Here is a 24572-nt window from a genome sequence, read left to right on the forward strand (position 1 = left end):
TGTACCGTTTCTGCCCAATGCTGCAGTCCAAGTTACGATAAGCGGGAGGAAGCGGTTTGCTCTCGATGTTTTTTGCGAGGCTTTTTTTCTTCTTTCTTTCTGTGCGCCTGCGGGCGGCATCTCCTCGGTAGTTTGGAGCGGTTGAAATCCCACGGCGCTCAGCAGAAGCGCCCCTGGAACATCTTTGTTTTGCCCCCGTACCATGCTTTGTGCCCGTTCCAGCAAGCCTCGCACAAAGAAGCACTTAACAGTCGTCGCTCTTGTCCGTGCAATCTGATTTACCGATACAGCCTGGCAGGTGGATACATCCGGCCCTAGCAGAGTGGAGAAAAAGGATTGCGAGGGGCAGTCTTTCCGACAACTTGTATCTCTGCACTTTCTTCGTCCCCTTCCCCGCGGGTGCGCCGTCTCTGGTTTGAGAGCTGCCCGATTCGGTGGAGACGTGTGAGATTAACATATCGCGGCCGTATCAACAGGTTACTCGCGACAAGATGCCCACTGACGGGCTCAGCCCGGCTAATCTCATGTCCGCTGCATGCTCCACAGAGCGCGGCCGCCACGTGAGGCGCCTGCTAATTGGCCGCGATATACAGCGAACGCTGTGTAAAGACTCGTCTGCAGCCTGTAAAAGGAAACACCCGTCCGCTGCCGAGCATCAAAAGTAAGACGCCGCCGCGGAGCACCCACTGTTAAATAGGCACGCCGTCGGGGGGAAACCGGACTGCATTAACGCGGTCCGGTCAGCAATGACAAACGGCCAATTTGTCCGCCATAGATTCTGGGAGCGCGCCGGCGGAATACGCGGCCGTCTATCGGGGCACGAATCGCCCATACGTGTCGCTAGACGCATTTCTCAAGTGTCAGACGCGCTCGCCGGCGAGCATAAAAATCTCTTCACGCGGGAGCGTGGTCGGCCTCTCTAAAATCCGCACATGCACTTGCGCCCGCGTCGGCCGATAAGGGTGGCTCCCCGCCGCCACCGCAGCCCCGCGCCGCTAATAGCGAGCGCGTCTCGAGCGTCACCCGACCCGCGTCGCGGGAGACGCCGCGGCGAGCGCGCGCGGACGGCTGCGGGGGGGCCGGGACCGGCTTCGCAGCCTTTCCCCGCGGCGGGCCATATTCCCGTCGCGTTCGAAACGGCCGTCTCCTCTGGCTGGCGAGGAGTCCGGCGCACCTGTAGAGCGAAAAGCCAATACTGTCAAAGCGCTTGTCAACGCGGGAGGTGACGCGTTCAAGCGATAGCTTTTTATGAGCCACGAGCCTGGCGCCTGGAGCGCGAGCACTGGTCTGCGTGATGGATGCGCCTTCTTCTCGGGTGGCGAGAAGGAGAGCCTTGCCGTGGCTTCTCTAGACGACCCGCCACGCAAGCCGAAGCGCGAGGCCCGTTATGCGCTGCGCATTTTGCATTACAAGCAACGCATCGTGCCATCTCAATTTTAGAGCGTTAACTGCGATGCGCGCTGAGGAGCCACGGCTTTTCCTCTCTCACGTTTCCCCTCTCCCCCTCGGGCTATTTTCCCGTCCAGATAAACAACGAGACCACCCGGACAAGTTGCGTTCTCTGGAAGAGATAGCGCTGTTCCCCAATCTGCGCTCGTTTGTCTCGCACACGCATGAACGGTCGTCGAAGACCATTAGCGCGATAGCTCAGCATGCGTTCGAACAGCGCATGTCTTTCAGTGGAGAGCGCAGGAGTCAGAGAAATGTCCACTAGGTTCCCGTGCGCATAATTAAAAAAGGACGATGGATACTCCTCGAAACACATCGGCCGTCCACATTCACATCTTTGAGGGTAGGGAGCTGCATTGCAACTTACGTGCAGTACAAGAAATCCTTCTGCTATCCCCCTTTTCCGCGCTTTCCCACTATGCTACGGTAACCGACGTTGCAAGCTTTACAGAAGCTTCCTCATAACAACGGTGCTCAGCACGCGCAAGAGCCTGAGCTCGAAACGCGCCTGCTCTCGTGACGCCGTACCGCCGCTCACTTTACGCCGCTATAGCGACCGCTATGCAGAGGAGGCTTCCGCGCATACTGTTCACCTCCTCGCGGCACCGCGGAGGAGTGCGAGGCCTTTGTTTCTGCCTCGCCACCATTACGCGGCGCGCGCCCGCGCAGCCGTCTGGGGCACGGCCCCTCCTCCTCGGCCATAAAGTACGCCCTTAATAGGACGCAGAAGCGGGGTTTATCTGCATGAGAAAGTCGTCAGGCGATCAAAACCGGGCCTCCCCCATAAAACACGGTCCCGACGCTCGATTCTGACGCGCGGCGGAAGGCCCGGCGAGGATGCGAATTCCGCCGCTCGAGGCTCGCGCACCTCTTTCGCGGTCCCGACTTCCTCGCTGGCGGCCGAGCTTCAGACAGCGGCTCGCAGAGACCACCTCTCGGCGCCTGGGACCGCAGCAGCCCAGTGATACAAACAAAGACACCCCGCCGACCGCTCGGCCGGCGACGGCATTCCAGCGGCAGGCGCTCCCGGGGCTCCCGCTGCCGCCGCTGGCACGCCCGCGAGACGTTCCCGGCGCCCGGTTGTCCCCGCACCGAGATCGTGGCGCCCGGCCTTTTCTCCGCGGGACATGACGCGTCGGCTGTCTTGGGCCTTCTCGCCGCTCGTCCGCCGCTACAAACGTAATTGCATGCAGGCGTATTTCAACCTCTGACGCAACCTTGACGACTTTACGCTTTTGCGGTGTGCCCGGGCTTTCGCGCCGCTAGTTTATCTCCTCGTCTCTTTAACTTGTTTGCGCTCCTTTTGACGCCGCCTGTCATTAGCTTGCGCGAATGAGAAGCGTGCGGCAAAGCTTTGCATAGCTTGCGCTGCCAGCTAACCAAGTTTTATGGCGCAGCGCAGAGTCCAAGTTCGTGTGCTTCGCGGCCCTCCAATTCAATGTGAGAAGCGCAACTACATTTTCAACTTATAGAGCCTTGGCGCGCGGGCTCCATCTCCAGGTATGTCGGACGCGTGCCTTACCACTGCGCAAGCTGCGATTTATTCCAGGTCACTCGCCCTGGTCACCGCGCTCGATTAGTACAGCTTAGATATCACTCTTATCAGTCACAAAGCCGAACTTTGTGCTCCCTTTCATTGCTTAACCAAGTCTATTAAACCGGCAAAAAGATGATTTCCACGGAAGGGGTTTGTTAATTTGCCTGGCTGCATCCTGTAATTTAGTGAAAACCGCAGTCGGCTTAATACCTCATATTTTGCGAGTCGTGAGGACCGGTGGATTATAGGGTGTAGAGTCGAAGAAATAAGCCTGCTGTAAGGGTTTTCGTGTCCCGTGGCCATCGGTGGCTGCAAAAGGAAAAAAAAAAAAGACGTACTGTCTTTTCTCCTTTTCCGGGGCGTAGAGAGCGATAACTGTAGCACACCCTCTCCCTCCTCTTTTAACCCGAGCTGGAAAAAAAAAAAGAAACCCATACACTAGAAAACTTGAAATGTATTGGATACAGCCATACCATCCCTTCCAGGCATATTTATTTGTGTTATTCAGTCGAATGGTTAGTATTCACTCCTGTTCTTATTAGACAGGCGACCGGTTGAAATTTGAGCAACGACTTGGACACTTCGTGAGAGACGCCCGCGTGGCCAGATTGTGATGCATACCCTGAAGGGCAGCGCAAGCACCCTGTACTTTGGCGGAGCCGTTTTTTTTTTTTTTAGGCCTTCCCTTTTATTTCACTCCTTGTTGACCTATTGGAGGAAATATGAGGGCTGGCCCGCGCAACCATAGGTCGATCAAACGTCCATGGACTCTGTCTTCCTAATTTTCTTTCTTGAAATGCGGCCGCGATGATGACCATATCCCATCTTGTGCGCAAGGAAAACTGGCCGATGGCAGAATTTGTCGGGGACTTAATATAAAGCCACGAATGTTGGCGAGATGCACGGGAATAGTTCAAGGAAAGTGCGTGAAGAGCAGCGCATTACATCTGCTGGCTGAATTGGGCGAAGTTCCGATGCACCACGGAAAGGCCATGATACTTGAGAAGCAGGGCGCCAGAACGCTTGAACTCCTATGTGTAATAGTCGAACGGCTTCTAGCCGCAGCGGTTCTAAAATAATAGAAGGACAATGGAATAAGAGAAGATTCTATTATTGCACCCCCCCCCCCCCCAAAAAAAAAAAAACATTAGCTAATATTTCCGTATTTTCAGCTCGCTGTACTTTTCCTAGCGCACTGTGAGTCGGTACAGCGGCACAAAGCGACTCTGCAAATCGACGGCGAAGGCCAGCGGCGAGTGACGTCCTCACCCCCCCCCCCCCCCCCCCCCCCCCCCAGTGCTCTCATCCGCGCGGCTGGCTGCGCGTGAGCCGTTTCGAATGGCCCTGCTGAAAGCTGGGGTCCTGTCGGGTCGAAGCATCGGCTGCGACTCGAGTGGCGACTATCTTGGGGTTATCACGTGACCTTAGTAGCGCCAATAAGTTGCAGGCTCTTATCACCTGCAGGGACGAACGATATGCAGTGGCCACTTGTGGAAACGTGTGCGCCGCTTGTCAACGTTTCAAAACACAATGGTCGGAAATACATAACGCTGGTGCTTGTTTCTATAGTTTGTTTGTTTTTTTTTGCTTTCATAAGGTTTACGGCTTCGTGGACATGGGCCCTTTCGTAAGAACATTATTTTGTCCCCCCAAAATGTAAGCAAAGCAGAGACCACTTCCAGCTCGCCCCGATGCATACTCGAAGGAAAGCTATTCACGCTGTGTACGAAGCTACTTTTTGTGCTTTAAAAGGTAATAAACAAAGAGAAAAACCAAAACCACGAACGCTAAGCAAACCCCGCTTAGTTATTGCTTCCGAAGAAGAATAATTGAGATCCTTCACGCGCATTCATTGAAAAATTCCAAAAATATGACTGGTTTTGGTTTTACCTGTTTTAACGTCCCAAGACGACTCGGGCAATGAGGGACGCCGTACCGGAGGGCTTCGGGTAATTTCGACCACCTGGGGTTCTTTAACGTGCACTGATATCGCACAGTACACTGGACTACAGTATTTCACCTTTACTGAAATGGGAACGCCTCGGCCGGGATCGAACCAGCGTGTTTGGGGTCAGCAGTCGAGCACCATTAATCACTGAACCACCGCGGCGGCGCGCAAAATATTAGGGGCAGTGAATAATAATAATAATAATAATAATAATAATAATAATAATAATAATAATAATAATAATAATAATAATAATAATAATAATAATAATAGGTTATCGGGAAGGGAAAGGGGCAGTAACTGTCTCACTCTCGGTAGGCACTTGAACCGCGCGTGGTGGAAGCGACACATGGGATACGAGAGACGCCGTAGCGAACGACTCCGAATTAATTGAATCCACCTCGGGTTCTTTAATGCACTGAGATTGCACAGCACGCGGGCGCATTTTGTGTTTCTCCTCCATCGAAACGCGGCCGCCGCGACAGGGAATGCACCCGCGTCCTCGGGCTCAGCAGCCTAACGCGCTAACAGTAGTGAGTAATTAAGGGACACCAACTAATAACGTTCCACTGCCTTGCGTGAAAGCAACGAACTCCTTTAATGCCCGATGTGTCATGCGGTGTGACCTGCACTGAAAGTCTCCCTAACAACCCAACTGCCATCATTCTGCTATTCTGCCCTTCTTCCTTTATGTACATTGTGCACGCCTAACGTAATGACCTCGAGCTAACAAAAACAGCAGCATTCATTATGGTCTTAAATAAATTTCTCATTACAGCATGCTCCAGGACTGCGCTGTGCTTCTCTTTATTTTTTTATCCCCAATGGATACATTTTTGTGGGAAGTCGCGCTCTGTCTTCAATGCTGCACGCGGATTTCATTTTTGTTCCGATCCTAAAGAGCTGGTAGCACAACTAAGCGTACTGGCAACTCCGACTACACATACCATGTGCACGCTGCCGAATCAACTATAGAAAGAAAATCGGCACTAACAAAAAAAAAAATAGAGAGGGCTCAGTTACATTACATGGCAGGGCAAAAATACAAACACTGACGTCATTCCTTTTCATTGCTGCCATGAACCAACTAGCCGAAACCAAGATTCTGGTTGCGCAAATCAACCACGAGCACACGCGAGAGCGCACGTACGCGCACAGAGCAAGAAATAAAAAAGAAAGCAGTAGGGGTGACTGGAAAAAGTCACCTTGAAAATATGCGGGTGGGGTCCCGCTCGCTCCCTGCTTACGTGCCTGAAAGGTATTGAACTTAGAATGAGCCGCAGGGCGCTTGGCGTAGCTAGCTGATGTTCACGGGTTCGACATGTAATTCTCCTAACCTTTTTTCTGTCTCTACGCTGGCGATATTTCCCGTCTTTGTTTTTCTTTTTGTCTTATTATTTTTCGGAACTCCGCTCGTTCAACAAGATAGTCACGTCCACGTCTAATGCTTGGGAGCGAAATGTCATGTATAGTTTGCGTCACGTGAAGCGGGTGAAGCGCGTGGGTGTTTCTCCACCTCCATATTGCGGCGTTACGCCCGGATGACGTGCGAATGACATGCGCCTACAGCGTGCACGTGCAAAGCCACGGCACGTTCGAACGCCTCGGCGTAGTGAGCGTAACCGATAAGGGTTGTCTTTGCGGCCGCTCTCGTAATGAGGATATTAGTCTCCGGGAAACTTTTGTATGCAGCTAGGCGCAAGGGAACCGTGCATGAACAGATAACCTCAAGCGAACATTTAATTAAAAAAAAAGCCCGCTACAGACCGAAATTGTATAGCATCTTTACAATGCGACGTTGAAATTCATATGGTTCGTTTTGTGACACAGCAGGCAGGAATGGGGCACTTGATCGTTTGTGTGCCTGTACACGAAAGGACGAGCAGCACTAAGCTAAACTTCGCTCGTTCGGAAACTGAAAAAAAAAAAAAGTTCTGAAAAATCTAAAGGTCATGACGGTTGTATCTAGACATATACAGCAGTATTTCCACACGTCTTGTTCCGACAGAGACATATGTACCCCACCCGTTGCCAAAAATGTGTGGCCTCTGCGGGTCAAACCCAATTATTCTCCGGGCCCTGTCGCGGGACTTCTGTGGCTTTGTTGGCTCTTTGAAGCCTTGCGCAGTGCGGATGGCTGTCCCTCTCTCCTTATGCACGAACAAAGCCGCCGCGGTGGCTCAGTGATTACGGTGCTCGGCTGCTGACCTGAAGGACGCGGGTTCGATCTCGGCCGCGACGGTTGCATTTCGATGGAGACGAAATGCTTGCGGGTCCGTGCACTGTGCGACGTCAGTGTACGTTAAAGAACTCCAGGTGGTCGAAATTATCGGGATCCCTGCACTACGGCGTGCCTCATAGCCTGAGACACTTTGGGACGTTAAAACCCATAAACCAAACCAAACCTTATACACGAACAGAGAGAATGAAACGCAAACGCATTCCGAGACGACATCGATGAGTGACCAGATGGCTTGCCGTCCACTCCAGGCATAAGTCTTCGTGCCAAAACATGAATTACGTCAGCTGCCCATCCACGCTGGTGAACCATTGTTCATGCTGAGTGTGTGCGTTTCAATTTACGCCTAGTGTACGTCTACATCACGTCTTACTACTGAGACATTGTAGGTAAAAATAAAGCGAGAACAATCGTAGCTATAACACAGACACGGCACGAAGAAACACAGTTGGTCAAATAAACCGCGCTCCCAAGCTCGGAACGGTTTCAGAAAGGCGCTGCTTGTTGTTTTCACACTGATAGCGAGCGTGTCCGTCTAGATTTATCTCGAGCGAGAATGCGAAAAGTGTGGAAGCTTGCCGCACGAACATGTGCCCTCTGTACGAGGAGTCAGATAACGCCGAGACTTGGCATGGATATTTGCGTTGAGCATTACTGCGATTGCAGTAACGAAGCCACCAATCAATGCGTTCACCCAGTCAGTCTTTCGTATTCTTTTTTTTCTAAGGACAGTAGTGGCATAATTTAAACCCAATCTTAACCTCTATATGGCATGAATGCACGCGCTGGTTGTCTGGTAATTTTGGCTAGAAGTGAATCACCGTCTAATAATGCTGTGTGCAGTGCAGCCTGTAGGACACACAAACATGCCAACTTGCATATGTAAAGCTCGCATCAAGTGGGCTTATACAGAGGACGTAGGACAGCCACAGCGAAAGCTAACGTTCGGTAGAAGATGTTACTAGCCCCGGACAAAAATGAATTTTATTTCAACTGCAAAGTTTCTGAAAAAGCTGTATAGCTCTCCTGTGTGGTCGTATGGCCATACAGAAATTACTGCCTTATTCTACTCGGTAACACAGTTATGGTGCTGCCGTCCTGGGAAAAAAAAAATCAAAATTTGACTGACGAAACAAACAAACAAAAAAGACTCGAAGCATTTTCGTGTTAACTCCATGGAAATTACCTCACAGGCAATGTCATGCAACGTGGTTCCTCAAGCACGTATCGAAAAAAAAAAAAAGAGCCAGTAAGCTGATGCTTTTAGTTCGTTCCTGCAGTAGCGCTATGTGCCACTGATGCGCGCCTTTTTTAAACATTAAGCTAACGTTATCGGGTAAAATTCAAATAAACACGACAAATGTGAACATAATAAAATGTAAGCGCTCTGTAAGCAAATCAGCCCGAGTATGTGCATGCATGTGTTCGAGAGAGGACCTTCAGTTCAGGCGAGGATTTCGCAGGTGCCAGTCAAACCAAATAATTAGTTCTCCCTCACAAGTACACAGTGCAGTGACTGCGGCCACTTTCAACTTTTTGCCGCTTCAAGAGCCGGACTTGGTCAGCGATGCGCTGCGCCGTGGTATTGCGGCGGCAGGCTGAAACACAGCCGGATTCGGCGGCGGCCCTTCCTCCGGCTGCCTGGGCGAGCGACGACGCCCAGCGCCGTCCAGCGAGGTGGTGAGCGCCCGCCGAAGGGCTTCGCTCACGGAGTCCTCGCATTTTATGCGAAAGCCCGGCGCGCCGTAGCGGGCACACAGGCAGGCTCCGCCATAAAAATGACTTTCAAAAGCGGCCAGAAAAGACAGCGCCATAGACGCGGGCGCTGAAAGGGGCTATTGATTCGAGTGTTGTAAAACTGTTGTTCCGGACGCTTTTCTCTCTCTCTCTCTCTTTCCCTCGCGGTCTCTCCCTTTCCTCGGGTGCGAAAGCCCGCATAATGGGCTGCCGCGATTGCGGAGTCCGCGTGCATTCCCTATCTCACCTGTGACCCGCGCCTAGCGCCTCTGCGGGTTTTTAACCCGCTTCGCTCTTCTTTTTGTCTTCGCGCAGCCTGGCCCGCAGGTGAATGAGCGCGTCTTAGCGAAAGTCGAAATGCGGCGTCGTAAAGGCGGCCTTTGGGAGCGTATAATCTGCGCCGCCTCCGAGTTTCCGCACTTGCATTTCCGCGGTAAAGAGGACGGGCAAATAATGCAGCCGCGGTGGTTTGCTGCTTCGTTAAGTGGGCTTTCATTTTATAACGTGTTATATCCTGAGGGGGCAAAGGCGATGAACGGCAATATGTCGAGAGAGCATCGCATCTGTAGCGCTCACGTGACTGCAGCGCTCAAATCTGTGCGCATTCTAAAGAACTGTGCATTTCAGTAGCGACGCGTCATAACCGTGGAGAAGAAAGAACAGCTCTACGTCTGACTGACTGGCCCCTCAGTTTGCCTTGTTAACGTTCCTTTGACTCCGCGCCACCAACAACACCCTCGGCTTCAAATGCGACATCTGATTCATTAGAGAGTTTTACTCGTAGAATAGGGTGACTCTATGGGTTGGGGGATAGGCGACTAGCGGAGCGCCAGTGCGCGTGCGCAGAACTCGAAGTCCCCTTGGGTCTACTTGAAGACACCTCGAAGTCACCTTGGCCCTACGCTAACCCTAAATGGGCGAAATAGTGTGGACCCCTGACGCCGGATAAGGTCAGGCAACATGGCGGCGTACGTCGAAGCTGGGCTGCTCGCCCCACCACTCATGGCAAATAAACGGTGCACGAAGCTTTTCGTCTGTCTCATTATGCCCCTAGATTTTATTCCTTCTGAATTTGGACGACTGCTCAGCTTAATGACAAGGCGTTGTTTGGTCGCCGTGGAGATACGATGTCGGGAAGGGCGGGATGTTCAGACTGGTGTTGCTGAAGTTAGGCTTTTGAATTTCACGTAATACGCTGTTTTTATTATTTATTACTGTCTTTTGCTTATTATGAGGTGAAGAGAACTGTAAATAAAATTAAATGTCCAACTTTTAGAATTTGGCGTTTCAATTTTCAGCCGAAATGGCGCTGCGGGCGCCTAACGTAATCCAGATTCGGCCGGCCCCCTATTCTCAAGCTCTCGCGAGTACACGCAGCAAGACCGTCATACTCAGCACAAATGGGGGCCCCTAAGCTTAGGTCCTCTATTCTGAAAACTTTCTATTATACCTTGACAACGAAAGCACTTTGAACAGCTGAAAGGTGCTTGTGGTCTCTCGCTGCCAAAACAGTGACAGGTGAACGCTATATAAGTACAGTAATTCACAAACCCTTATCGTCGAATGTATGTACTGATGAGTGTCAGGCAATACAAGCTGCTACACAGGTAAAAAAAAAAAATCAGAGTTCCTGGAAAGAAGGTTTACCAATAATAAATTTTACTCTGCCATCAATTACACTTAACGTCTTGCGAAACATGAATTTCATTACCACTTCGAATGAAATGGAAGTGGAGCCTACACAGCCAACTTCGCCAGCCATAGTATACATTGGGGTATTTAGCTAGGAGTACTTCAGTCTCTGCCGTTACGTCGACTTTCGATAAGCTCACGTAAGGTTGAAGGCAAAAAAATTGCGCGCTATTGCAAGTGTTGCTAATCTCGGCACGTTATTTGCATATCACGATACGAATCAAAGGCTTCTCGACAGCTGGTTCAGTACTTATTCAACCAATAATCACGTGGCTTCTCTGACGTCTGTAGCGCTATGTGCTTGAAAACACGATTTTTTGTTTCATTACTAGCCGTCATTTTTATTGCCCAGTGAGTTTTAAGGTGTTGGTTGAAGAATTTCAACAAAAACGATCAGAACCAACGTTGGTTCTGGCATTCTAGCCACAACGTTCTAACAAACATTCTAGCAAAGCGAATTTAACTAAACTTCTAGAGCTCTGCTTAAAAGGTTTGTTTTTTAAGCATCACGCTTGCACGTACTGCAACATACATATAGAATAAAGGGCTATAGCGAATGTATTACAAATATATGCGCAAAGTGTGAATCATTGTTACTCATCTCAGAACGTAACCGGGCGCTGATTATCCCACCGGCGCTTTAGTATGACATGGCATGAAATATCAACATAATAAACAGTTAGAAAGTGGGCGAATAGGACGAGCTAAATACACTCTGGTATATAGGGAAGACTACTTTAACAGGCAATCAATACGGTGAGTTAGAAGCAGCGGTCTAGCTTCGCTCATGCAGAAATTTCAAAGAACGTATGACAAGCAGCTTAACTATATGAGAGGAGAAAACCACTTTTTCGCCGGTCCAATCCCGCCGCGGTGGTTCAGTGGTTAGAGCGGTCGGCTACTGATCCGGAGTTCCCGGGTTCGAACCAAATCGCGGCGGCTGCGTTTTTATGGAGGAAAAACGCCAAGGCGCCCGTGTGCTGTGCGATGTCAGTGCACGTTAAACATCCCCACGTGGTCGAAATTATTGCGGAGCCCTCCACTACGGCACCTCTTTCTTCCTTTCTTCTTTCACTCCCCCCTTTATCTCTTCCCTTACGGCGCGGTTCAGGTGTCCACCGATATATGAGACAGATACTGCGCCATTTCATTTCTCCAAAAACCAATTATTATTATTATCGCCGGTCCAGGTGGAGCAGCACCGTTCTCAATATGCAACTGCCGCAGAATTTGAAAAGAAAGAAAAAAAGGAAAAAGAGCAGGAAGTCACCTGCAATGAAAACAGACTATCGCAAAAGTGTATGGGAAACCGAACGATGACAGCAGTCTTCATCGAATCTTGTCATGGCGTAGCTGTATAGCACGGCGGCTCTACAGTGCCCCAGACCACGAGACGCGCTCAGTTGCGCCGGTGCGCACAGCTAAAATTAAACACAAGAAGCATCCCGGAGACGTGTACGCCTACCGGTAAGGGTCAACAGGAATAAATGTTCAGACTAGGCAATAACCAGGGTGTACACGCAAGTTAATTCACTTCCGCCTCCATGTTGCACGGCTCGCAGTAGCGCCGTCTCTGCCGGGTCTACGCCGTGCGGTATGTGCACGAACACAGAATGCACAAGGCTGCATCTGATATTGAGCGGCTAAGCCGACAGGTTTTTATATGTGCCCACGTGGAAAACAAATAAAATCAACCAACTTGTTATGTGGTTATTCTGGCAGTGCATTTCGAGTGTATTCCGGCTCGCGTGGCTTGAACGCACAAAAAGCTGTTAACGATCCCGCCCATGGGTAGCGCGTAGCGGCCGCATCCACGGGACGTCATGGGACCCGCGCCACCGGCAGGCAGCCCGTAATAACAGCCGCGCCTTCTGCTGACAAGGGGATATTTGTTGCGGCGCGGTGAGCCACCCACGGTGGCGGCGCCGGCGCGAACAATGCGGCGCGCGCGAAGCAGAAAAGGAGAGCGCGCAGAACACGACAAGCCACTCTGCTTAATTAGATCACGTCGATAATGAACGCTAATTAATAACGGAACAAAGCCTCTCCCCACGCTGCTGGGGCGCGTGCGTCCAGTGGCCGCGGATGATATCAGTGTGGACACAGTGTATAATGAGCGTGGCGCTGCTTCCCTAAACCTGAAAACAAACTTGGTGCATTCAACTTTGCCTCCTCCTCCTTCTGTCAACGAAAGAAAAAGAAGAGCGGGACGGCGAGGGGCAGGAAGAGAACAGCGCGCGGACAGGCGCTGGAAACAAGACGGGCACAAGAAACAGAAACATCGCAAAAGGGGGGGGGGGGGGGGGGGGAGTGAGGAGGAGGAGGGGGGAGGACAGAAAGAGGCGCGCGCGGTTTGTTTTGCGCACGTCCGGGCGACGCCGCCATTTTGACATCACGTAACTCGTTTTCGTGCGCTGCCCCGCGGCCTCGCCGGCGCCGGCCGGCGCTCATTTGGCGAGCCGGACCGTGCATGCACGTCGGGGCCCCGGACAGCCTTGTCGCGGTCGGGTCCCGAGAAATCCTAGAGCTGTCCGCCGGCCCGGGCTACATACATCACGGCTGGCATTAAAAATTCATTAGGCCGAAATGCGCCCGCCCGATTACCCCCGGTGTAATAATGGGCTGCGAAGGCGCCCGGCGATAGGCAGTGCCGTGAGGAGGGGACAGTCGGCCTAACAGATTTATTCTCGCTTCTGTATATACGCTGCGCTGTACAGAGCGCCCTTGCCCCCCTTCCCGGCGGTGCTCGTGTTGATACTACTGCAGATACACGCCAGTGACGTCTCCATACACGGATACGAGGATAGCTTCATTTGGCTCTTCTGCCTTTCGGCCCTTTTGGGGCGATTTCACGCGAGCAGGCGTGAGCTAGGGAAGCGCGTCGTAACGCGTCATAATGCAAACGCCCTTCTCCCCTTTGCTGAAGCGGATGCGCGAAGAGCGTCAAGGTGGGCTGAGGCTGAACCCGGGCTTGATCCTGGCAGTGAAAGCTGGAAATACGGTTATGTGAACGACAATTACTGTAGATTATCTCTTGCAGTATACGAGCTGATTAATGAGCCGATCGTTATTTTTGTTGTTTCTTGGGCCATGTTGAACGCGAACTTCATTCAAGCATTTAGTTTAAAGTAATCCGTACGTTAAAATGAGCGCGGCAGGGCAAAATCAGGACGAAGTGCTCGCACGAATATAACGCCGTGTAAAATGAGCGTGCACTCCGTAGAACTAAGGGCACAGACAGAAGAGCTGACAACGTCGCGACGTTGTCATCGTTACTGCACGCATACGACTGGCCCATTTGCCACCTCCACTAAGCTTGACTCCAACAATGGGGGAAGTGACGGTGCCATAAATATCTGTTAGGGCGCAAGAGTTAACCAACCCTTTTATAGCGTGACTTTGCAGTGTGAGCCAAACTTGTTTGCTCAACTTTATGGGCACATTTAATCTCACGCAAATGAACAGTGACTAAATGCATACATGGAGCAATCTATCGCGTCGAAACTGCCGGTCCAGACAAAGTATTGCTGCAGACTGGAAAGTTCTAGGTTCTTCCCAAAAAAAACGGCTTATTATTTCTCTCTTTTGACTCGTTTGCAATGCATAGCTCAATATGCCAACGATTTAAAGTTACTATAATGCGACAGCGAATAGGAGCAGCTACTCGCTTTTTGTTCTCTTTCTCCGAAATTTCCTCAGGCCTCGTGTGGTGTAAGTTAGCGCCGCGTTCAGACAAATCGTGCAGCGAGTTACACAACTGCTTTGAAACGACAGGAAAGAAACTTGACGAACATCCGTCGACCCGCACATGCTGAAATCGGAGATAGCGGCTAGAAGACAAAAGGCAGCAAGGCGGTTCATGTCTGTCTGGTGCATGACAAACTAAAAAAAAAAACGAAAGCAAATGACACCCCCATAAAGTTCGGCTTTAAGTTTCAGGCCTGCACATAGCTCTGCAAGCAGCGCACCGTGCGTGCTTTACGGTCAAAGGGAAAGTTGACGAGCAACACGCTGTATCCCGTCACGCTTGCGAACGTGACGATGCAATTCCTCGCGTATAGCTACTGCTCGGCAGCAAGAGTTGCCAGGCTTGAAACAAGCGGGCTTACTCAGCGTTCTCATTTCAGCCGTTTCTGATGCTTCATTCAGGAGAGGCAGCTTGGCGTGCACTGTGCAAATGAACGGGGGAGCGAACACTCTGCAACGCGCCTTTGTCGCATGAGTGCGCTCCATGTGTGGCCACGCCTCTTCCCGAGTTTTGCGCGCGATTGGAAGCATGGCTGCTTGAAAGAGTAAACACATCGAAATTCATCCAACGAAAAGTGAAGCCGTCAGTCAAAAAGAAACGCGAGCAAGGGAGGTGCCTTTTTAAAGTTGTTTTTCTGGACGTCTGGCTGTCGACCTATAAAGACGAGGACATCCATGTTCAACTACACCGGAGTGTTGCAGGGCGGGAGAGAACTTTGTATTAACGTTACGCCCGGTGTTCTGCGCCGTCGTCAACAGTTTTCTGACAGCGGAATAACGGCGTTTGCTTGTCTATATCACGTCCTCAATGCGGAAAATGACTCAGATTCTCACGTATATCACCCCGAACGAAACACAGCGCAGTCGCCATGACTTGTGCATAATTAGGAGAGGGAGTTCATATCTCTGGAGCAATTTCCGTCACTGCGAAAGACAAGGTAGTGGCTCATACAATCACTGTGCGCGCAGTGTTTGTATGAACACGAAGTTTCCGGTCTATCTCTCCTCTGAGTGTAAGCCTCTAGAACGAGAAGCTTTCCCTCCGAGACACGCGGCAGGCGACTGTGGTGGCGCCTTGCTACTATCTTACCGCCGCCACAACAGGTCGTGCTCCTTGTGAATGGGTCAGTTATGAAGTGCCCTCGAGCTCCTCATACGCCGCCGCGCATTAGGTGCATTCATTCGTGATCACAAGCTCGGCGTCGCAGTGCCCGCCAGGCGGCGGCAACATGCGCCCCGACCATCGCATACTCCCCCACTGTTCTATCTACGTGCACGACAATTCGATTCTTTTGCTCTATTCGCACATTTATTGCTGGAGGGGAAAAAAAGCGTTATCTGATAAAGTAAATTGCTCCTATCATTTGTTGTTAAAATTCTTGAACAGAAAAAAAAGAGAAATATTTGCTTCGTTCAGTTTTATTAACTTTGTCAGAACACCTGTACTAGTGATGCTGTTTCCCGGTGGGCGACTAAGCAAGCTGTCGCTCAAGCGTCATACCTGCTCTTATCAGAGTTAGTTTACTGACTCCCCGCCTACAACAGGTCGGCTGAATTTTCGAGCTTTTCCTACGATTTCTTTCGATTTCTGCTGTTTTTCTTGTAACTCTTCTCATTTGGGGTGCTGTGATCAAGTATATTTCATTAGAACTCATACCCTTTTTTTTTTTGGTTTGGTTTGAAGTTCTTGAATTACAGAGAGAGTAGTCTATATAGTCAGCCCTGCATGCTTCAACAAAGTATACCTGAGCATCATCCGACTTCACCGTGACATTTCGTCCCAGTGAAAACAGAAAAGATGCGTGATAGAGGTTCTTTTCAAAAACGAATTCATAGGTCCCCTATAGCAATGTCCTGCAATCTACGTTACTACGTATTTTGAAATTAAATGCAACTGCTACCTTAAGCAAACGTTTAGAGTTGACTGCTAGAGTATGACCCCTGGTGGCTTCATTGACTCAGCCAATTCTTTGCGCGGTGTATTCAAGAACACCTGTATAGGTATGGCGGCATGTGCGGCTATTTTGTGAATTATCTGCAGATGTGTAAGCAAATGAATGATTAGTTTTATTGGCTCATTAATTTAGGCATCCTTCGTACCGAAAGTAGGCATTACGTTGGAGGGGCGGAGTAAGATGGACGGTCATTAAAAAAACACTACAATGCTAAGTTACAGATGATCAGCAATACTAGCAAGCAATGCTGATTATAACCGAAACGAACAACAATAAATGTAAACTGCAAAAACGAAAATCAGCACAATACCACAAGCAATCAATCTGTTGAAAAAGTGGTTTATGGCACCATTTCATGCTGCTGAAAAGTTTGGTAGCGCTGATTGAAATGCAGAACATTCTGTTGTCGTGGCTAAGCTAAGAGTTAAATGCGCTGCATTTGGACGTCGAAAAATGTAGGAGCCCAGTTTTTAAATTTCTTAGCTCCGCTCTATGCTCCATGGTTTGATTTTCCAGAACGGCAACAGCTCCATATTAGATTAGAATCAAGGACCATCAAACGATATATATCCCTGCAGAGTGTCATTTGGTGCCAGATTTATTGATATGTGCTACAGTGACAAACTTATTTAAAAATGTTCGACCCGTACACATGATGCTTAATGTATAATCCTAGCTTCCACTATGGGAATTCCAAAATTGCATTCTGCACTTCGATGCACTATTCTCAGACTCAAAGGTGCTTGATTTTGCAGAAATGGCCAGATTATGATGGTGTTTTCGTCTTGCATATTATGTTCCTGCTGCTTTTTTGAGTGTCTCCTTGACATTCTGGCATGTGCTCACCTGCACAGTTGCAATATATATATATATATATATATATATATATATATATATATATATATATATATATATATATATGCCAGGTGTTTCAGGGAAGGTGATCACTAATTTTTAAAAATAAGGTTTTTGAGGTAACGAGAAGCAATTTGCGACATAGTAATGTGAGTGTTGGCGGACGTCAAAAAACAGGCAAATCATCTTAACTTGCGCCGTGATTAACTAAATTCTATTAGTTAACTTCTGGCATGTGCTCACCTGCACAGTTGCAATATATATATATATATATATATATATATATATATATATATATATATATATATATATATATATATATATATATATATGCCAGGTGTTTCAGGGAAGGTGATCACTAATTTTTAAAAATAAGGTTTTTGAGGTAACGAGAAGCAATTTGCGACATAGTAATGTGAGTGTTGGCGGACGTCAAAAAACAGGCAAATCATCTTAACTTGCGCCGTGATTAACTAAATTCTATTAGTTAACTGTTAACTATTACCAATAGGCACCAGATTGTAATTAGAGATTTGTAGCCGGCCGTTAGTAATAGCCGAATCAGTTTTTAGAATTTCGAAAAGGCCATTACTCTCGCCGCTGTGGCACGACAAAATTTGGCTATTTCGACTAGTACGACCACTGGAGGGGTTGCTTTTCCTGCATACTTTTCGAAAGTGCATGCATTTTAGCACGACGTACCGAAATTTTGTCGTGCTGAGCGGCGAGAGTAATGGTGTTTTCGAAATTCGAAACACTGATGTGGCTATTATCAACAGCCGGCTACAAATCTCTACTTGCAATCAGGTGCCTATTGATAATAGCTAAAATGGTAACTATTAGAATTTAGTTAACCACTTAGCTGGTTAGGATGATCCGCCTGCTTTTTGACGTCCACCAACGCTGGCATTACTACATTACTATGCCGGAAAAAGCTTCTGTTTACCTCAAAAACAATATATATATATATATATATATATATATATATATATATATATATATATATATATATATATATATATATATATATATATATATATATATATATATATATATATATAATTCATTGTTTGCGAGAAGAGCGACCTGGGTCTCAAAAGCCCCACCGGCGGCAGCCCCTGCCATTGCACGGCAGTAGCGCGCCTCGTTTAACCCCTGCACCACTGCGCCAGGAGTGGTACAAGAATTACCAGGGATTTATGAATGTAAAGTAGAAAACGACCAATTCTGCATATGTGGGCATTAACCCATTATCGCTATCCAAACAACATCTATCCGTGAACAACGGACCGTACACCGGAACCGAACTGAAAGCCAAAGTGCCAGGGCACCTAATTCCCATTTGGCCTAAGTACGCAAGTCGACCGTAAATTTTTACTGTTTGCTAAGCAGAGTCAAAACACGTGCTGCTTGAATCGTTCCAGACAGGGGAAAGCAGATTGCGCTACCACTCGCTTTAGGTCGCCGGAACGCACCTACATTCTTCCAGCATTTAGACTGCAGTCAAGCGAAGTGGAGTTATCACGGACACGTCTGTATATAGTAGAGGTACACTGGCGAGCCATTTGCGTGTATTTGCTCGTGTCATGGCCAGATGGTGTGTGTGCGCGCTCGGACGTATGTGCGCGTGCGTGCACGAGCAATGCAATTCATTGCACGTACAACCAGGTCATATGACCTTACTGTCACCGTGATAAACAGCGTTGTTTGGAATATTAGAGCTGCCAAATATCGGAGCTCCAGTAACAATTCGTCGGAAAGCGAGAAAAGCGGGGCAGACAAATGCGCACAGCTCCTGCCATTCATGAGTCTCTCCACGAAAATTAAGGCCTCGTGTTTCCTTACCGCAGGAATATGAGAGAGCGCCGCTCGGAGAAACCTTTTCAGCCACTTCGAAAGCAGCCAACTCGTCCCTTCTTTGGTCTGGTCGCCCCTCTTCTTCTCTGAACTTCAGAGTTTATGCCGAGAACATCAGCACGAGAAACGCTCCGTTGGACCCGTACGCTGATTTATCAGCGTGACAGTTGGCAGGAGCTTTCCATTCAAGTGCCGTCTCCAATAGGAACGCCTTTCCAGGGACCGCTGCGCGGACGCTGCTATCAGCTAAATGCTGGGATAAGAACCACTGCCCAGCGCACCTGTGCGGAGAAGAGCTTTCGGCGAAGAGCTTTCCTTATCGATCGGCGCGGGTGGGCGTACGATACGGGCGTCGCGGGTCGATTGCACGCGCTCTCCGGGATGATTGTTAAACACCGAGGGGGGCTTTCTGCGCAACTGCGCGGCAGCCTGACAAGCGGAGGGTACATAAACAGAACCAGTCGGGGAGCAAATAATTGGCGCTAGACAGATGTGAGTGCCCCTTATTTACTTTTATGGTTTTTTTCCTTCGCCGTTGTCGTATGGCCTTGGTGTAAAGAACAGGTCGTGATTGGATCCAAAAGGAGGAAGCTAGGAGAAATAAACCCGCTGTAACTGTCCACTGCAGAATGTGTTTGACAAGTTGTTCTTAAAACATGAAGTGAAAAACTGACTTTTGAAAACCCTAAACTCTAAATGGTCGAGATCCGCGCTGAAAAGTGCACAGCCGCGAATCTGTCGACTTCCCACGGGAAACCTGTTGAAATAATCCACTCAGATGTCGGCCGTATTTGCGTCCCGGTTAAGGGACAACGATTACGAGCTATCCTGAAGCGAATTATTTAATTTCTCCTTAATACTTGTCGAAACTATACCGTATCGGCAAATACACTGCGTATGCTATAGCCGGGACCATGAGCAGCTTTCATTGACAATCACTGCAGCTGAGATGTGCGCTCAAGTGCAGTGGACAACCCAACGCTTCCCTGACCCGCTTCCCTCTCACTCTTTTGCTGGTTTGTTTCTCGATACGATACCCTTCAATGCGGAGCAATAATATTTCACGAACGATGATCCCCCGTCTCTGTTCCTCCCAGTCCTGCTCTTCTCGCCCGTCGGTTTTCTGCTTGAATGCAGCCGTGCTGTCGTTATCGCTGGGATAGGTCAGTGGCGCGGCCGACGATAAGAATGAATGCTTAGCCAGCAATCCAACGTCTCGAAGCGGAGCTCGTGACGCGAAGAGAATTCTAGGAGGAGTTCTCTGCAGTTTTCCCTCGCAGCATTAATCTGTACCGTATAGCGCACCCATCTCCTGTCTGGTGCAATATCCAGTCAATCATGTCCTCATTCTGAGCAACAAGTCTAAACAGAGGAGATGTGCAATGTGGAGCTAAATTCTACGTTCTCCGTTTGAGCGACGATGCGGGCTTTACCCCGCGTGGCGCTGCGCGGCTTGCGTCCTCGGGGATCCCGATTCAGTTTGCGTGCATAAATGCACTCGCGTTTTAGGGCTGCCCTTCCAGCCGCCCTTCACTGCGCACCGTGATCGCCCTCTCCCTCCGCGGCGCCTCTTTGCATTTCTTCCCCTCGGACATGAGGGCATGCATACATCCAGCTGCGGCTTGTCTCTCGTCTCCTTATACACTTGCCTCCAGTAAATAAATCTCCTCCGCCTGGGTTACGCGAGGGTCGCGCAATATTTATTGCGCTCCATAACTGCCGCCATGCCTCTCGTGGTCGAATGACCGCAGGCCAACGGCCTTGCCTTCCGACCTTGACAATGCGGCGTGCCTTGCGGCTGGCTTTGTCATGCAAGCACTCCACCCGAGCCGTCCGGCCGGAGTCCCGTCTCGATGCGCACTGCAGCTTCGCGGCTGCCCACGCTGGCTTCCTTTTGCTCCTGGTTTTTTATTCCGCAATGCCACCTGTGACTCTGCCTTTTTCTGGTCCAGAGTGGCAATAGAATCAGGTGCAGCGATGAAGTTGGGAAGGAATTCCGCAGAGACAGATCGGATGTGGCTGGCGCAACTGGCGGCAAATTGAAGATGGAATACCGGGAGAGGCTTTTATCCTGCAATGAATTAAGCTTAGTTGATGATGACGACCTTTATTCAATCACAAAAAAACCTCGCAACTTCAGGCTAAACCAGCCAGCCCTCCGCTACTCCAACGAACAAAAGTTGAACGCGATTTCGGATAACGTTAAAGGACCCGAGGCGGTCGAAATTAATACGGAGCCCTTTACTACGGCGTATAACCCATGTGCAGTTTCATAACACCTAAAGATGAACCTGAAAGTGCTCACTTAGCAAGACCGGAATGAACGTCACGGGTTTCAGGTCAAAGCTGAACATAACGGAGCGGTTGCAGGTTTCGAGCTCGCTCAAAATTTCTTGGACAAATGAATGTTAACATTTTTTTTTTCACGCCAAAACATTTCCGGCCTGTAGGGAAGCGATGGTAACTGTGGCAGCATTCATTTGCTCTTTGCGTTGAGGACCATGAAAGAAGAGCACTTTTAAGTTTTTACTTCTGTACATGCTAGCACAATCGATCGAAAAGACTTATTCCAATGCTGGAGTGCTTGTTCGCAGCACGTGTGGTTGTCTACACAGCAAATTCAGAGCCCGATGTTCACCAAAACCCAAAGGGGAATCTCAAAATAAGCATGATCCCAAGCCCTGTGTTTTAAAAACAACGGGGGTCGTCGGTTGACAAGAAACTATTGAAATAGGTAAATGTCAAGGCAGTGACTAATTATTCGGTGCGTCTCTTTTTAAAAATTAGGCATCAAACACAACATAGCGCAATAAAGCTATTTCTCTACATTTGTCTAATTCTTGCCTATAGTCATTATCTATACCACAAAGTTATTTTTATCAGCTCGGCCAACGTCGCTCACCGAGCGTTGAAGTGAGACGCCCTCCACGGAGTGGTGCTTGTTTATATCTGTTCGACTGTTATTTGTGAGGCGCCGCGCGGTTGTACATGACGCTGTTCGCGCTTAAAGCGCGCAAGCTGCAACAGGTTCTTGTGAAAGAGCCATCAACTTCTCTGAGCGTTCCTGCAAGGCATCTGCACATACTTTACCCTTCGTCCAATGGGACAACGGTTGAGTACATCAGGCCATCAAGTAAAAAACGCGCGTGAGAAAAAACCGCCAAGGACGGTGCTGTGAACAAAACAAAAAAAAGCAAGCACCAGCATATCGAAACATGAAGCGGCTGAGACCTATGCGGTGCATACGAAAACAACTGGGGAGGCGGGAGCAGCGAAAGAGGAATAGCTATAGAAACGAGCCTGCAGCGTCACCTCGTTGGCATGCTTGTCGAAAAAATGCAAACAAGGCTAAAGAAAAAGCGTTACTGAGAACTTCCTATAGGCTGGGTTCCCGCGCAGACATGTGCAGTGTAGGAATTAATAATCTCGGTTTCGGCAGTGCTAGTAATGCTCCCGATTTACGCTTTTCGCCCTATAGTAAGTTCGCGGTTCGCGCAATGCTGAGGGCAACGGGTCGTGGTTTTCTCCGCACCGTCAGTATGGAAGAGGAAGCAAGACGGTGCGCCTCGTTCCATACAAAAATGTCCTATGGCCGGCTATAGAATTTTGGCCCAAATAGCCATAGACCTTTCCTATTTCTGTCTATAGCTGTCTATACAGGCTGATATATTTTTCTATAGAGAGCTTAAGACAGTTGTATGGTTCCAAAGCTATAGCTTTAGTGGCATAGATTTTTCAATAGCTGGCAATGAGCACCTCTATGGGTGCTTATAGACGTTCATTAAAGGCCATAAACGGACATAGCTTTTTTCCATAGACGCCCTTAGGACTTTTTTTGTATGGCTCCGCAGTCGAAACGGAGGTTACATTGCACCTTGTTCGCTCAGTGTAACGCGAAAACTTCAACCGGCTTTATTCTTTATTTTGCACTGATGTACATGATCTAGTGCCAAACGAATTGTTCCTGCGGAGAAAAATAGTGGAACGAAACGCACCCATAAAGGGGTCGCGGCATTTCCAGGTTGTATACTCGTCTTGGCTCTGTAATTTAAGGCCTGCATAAAAAAAAATCTCCAAGCCTGTATTCCTCTACCTTTGCCAAATTTGGGTCTTGGCATAGAGTAGGAGAATCAAATCAAAGGCCAGCTGGTGTTGCCCTTTAGTTTCTCGTTGTCTTTCATACAGAAGCGTGCACAATTGCCGAGATCCTTCCTATTATCTTCATATGTGATTAAATGTTTGTTTTCATACACGCCCTGTCTAGTAACGCCAATGCACACGATGCCTAATACAAGGAGTTCTAAGCCATAAGTTCATGTAGAAGTGGCGTTTTGTGCTTCTTAAATCGTTGGTTACACAATCTAAACGACAAGCACTAATATTGCACCAAATGAGCTCACCACGAGCAATCGCTTTCTATATCGCCTTTATTACTTCCTGATGCTTATCATAGTTCAATTATCTTCGATAAAAAGAATGACTTCGACAACAACATGTTGAGGCAAAACGTTGAGTTGCCGAAAGGCTCCCTCCTTGTCGCAAATAACTACAGCGGGTTTTGTACAATCCAAGTAACGGTTAACGTAAGGTTCCTTAAAAACTGCATAACTACAGGGCCATAAACAAGCACTATGCATTTAAGAATAATGTAAAAAAGCGCTGAAAGAGCGTGAGCAGAGGAAGTTTCGAGTAGGCATTTATACCTAGGTTACATCTTGTTCGCCTCTTCTTGTAAAATGTTAAGGATAGCTTCCTTCATAAAAGTACTTGTGCTGTTACAAGTTACCACATGTGGCTTGGAAAAATGCCTCCTTTTTACGTGTGCTGTTTCACTGCAAAGTGAATACAATTCAGTACAATGCAGTTTTATTTCTCTTAGAGGCAAACATTGCAGTGTGTTCTACAATTACGTTGCTGTCCTAAGTTGCTTAACCGTTAAACTACCTAAATATGCGCCAGGTTTCTGCCTTTCCCCTAGTCATATTAAAATTTGCATAAACTGTGTTCTAGTGTTTACAGACTCACGGCCATGAAATTATACTGCCAGAAATGCCGGAAACATTATTTAGCGTTATATATGTCGTCAACATATTCTCTCTCCGTTGCCATGGAAATCATTTTTTTTTTATTCACTGAGAAAACGAGGCTATGTTTCTTAAATACTCGTTCTATGCTGATGCTCAAAATGTCATTGTTATTGGTAACTATAGCCGTATAAATGCATCACTGTAAATAAGCTCAAAAGTATTCTTGACCAACTTCCCAGTTGCAACCTTCTCAGGAGCCGCGGTTTGTTGCTAGGTGTTTTCTGTTAAACTCTCGTTAAGAACTTTTGGGTAGACATAATTCTGAAACTCACAGAAACAGTTCATTGAAAAATCCGTTTTCTTTTCCTGAATCGACCAACAATGCGGTAGAGCGATCAATGAATGACCTCCGAATGTTAAATCTCGTTTTTCCCTGCGCTGTGCAGACTTCATCCGATCTTTTGTGAACAGATGTGTTGCCGGTCTAAAACAGAGTTTAAACGAGACGCCTGTAATGACCTGTAACTGT

The 24572-nt window shown here is 48.6% G+C and overlaps 2 protein-coding genes across 2 annotated transcripts in view; one reads left to right on the forward strand and one right to left on the reverse strand.

The window, feature by feature from the left end:
• LOC144113800 (uncharacterized) overlaps positions 1-19137 on the reverse strand; it is a 48064-nt gene extending 28927 nt beyond the window's left edge. The window contains exon 1 of the mRNA XM_077647135.1: positions 19005-19137. The gene's annotated coding sequence lies outside the window, so the exon portion shown is untranslated. The remainder of the gene's footprint in view (positions 1-19004) is intronic.
• LOC144113807 (uncharacterized) overlaps positions 1-24572 on the forward strand; it is a 186516-nt gene that overhangs the window by 19485 nt on the left and 142459 nt on the right. The window lies entirely within an intron of this gene.

The sequence above is a fragment of the Amblyomma americanum genome, chromosome 1 (assembly GCF_052857255.1).
Source record: "Amblyomma americanum isolate KBUSLIRL-KWMA chromosome 1, ASM5285725v1, whole genome shotgun sequence".
Lineage (NCBI taxonomy): Eukaryota > Metazoa > Arthropoda > Arachnida > Ixodida > Ixodidae > Amblyomma > Amblyomma americanum.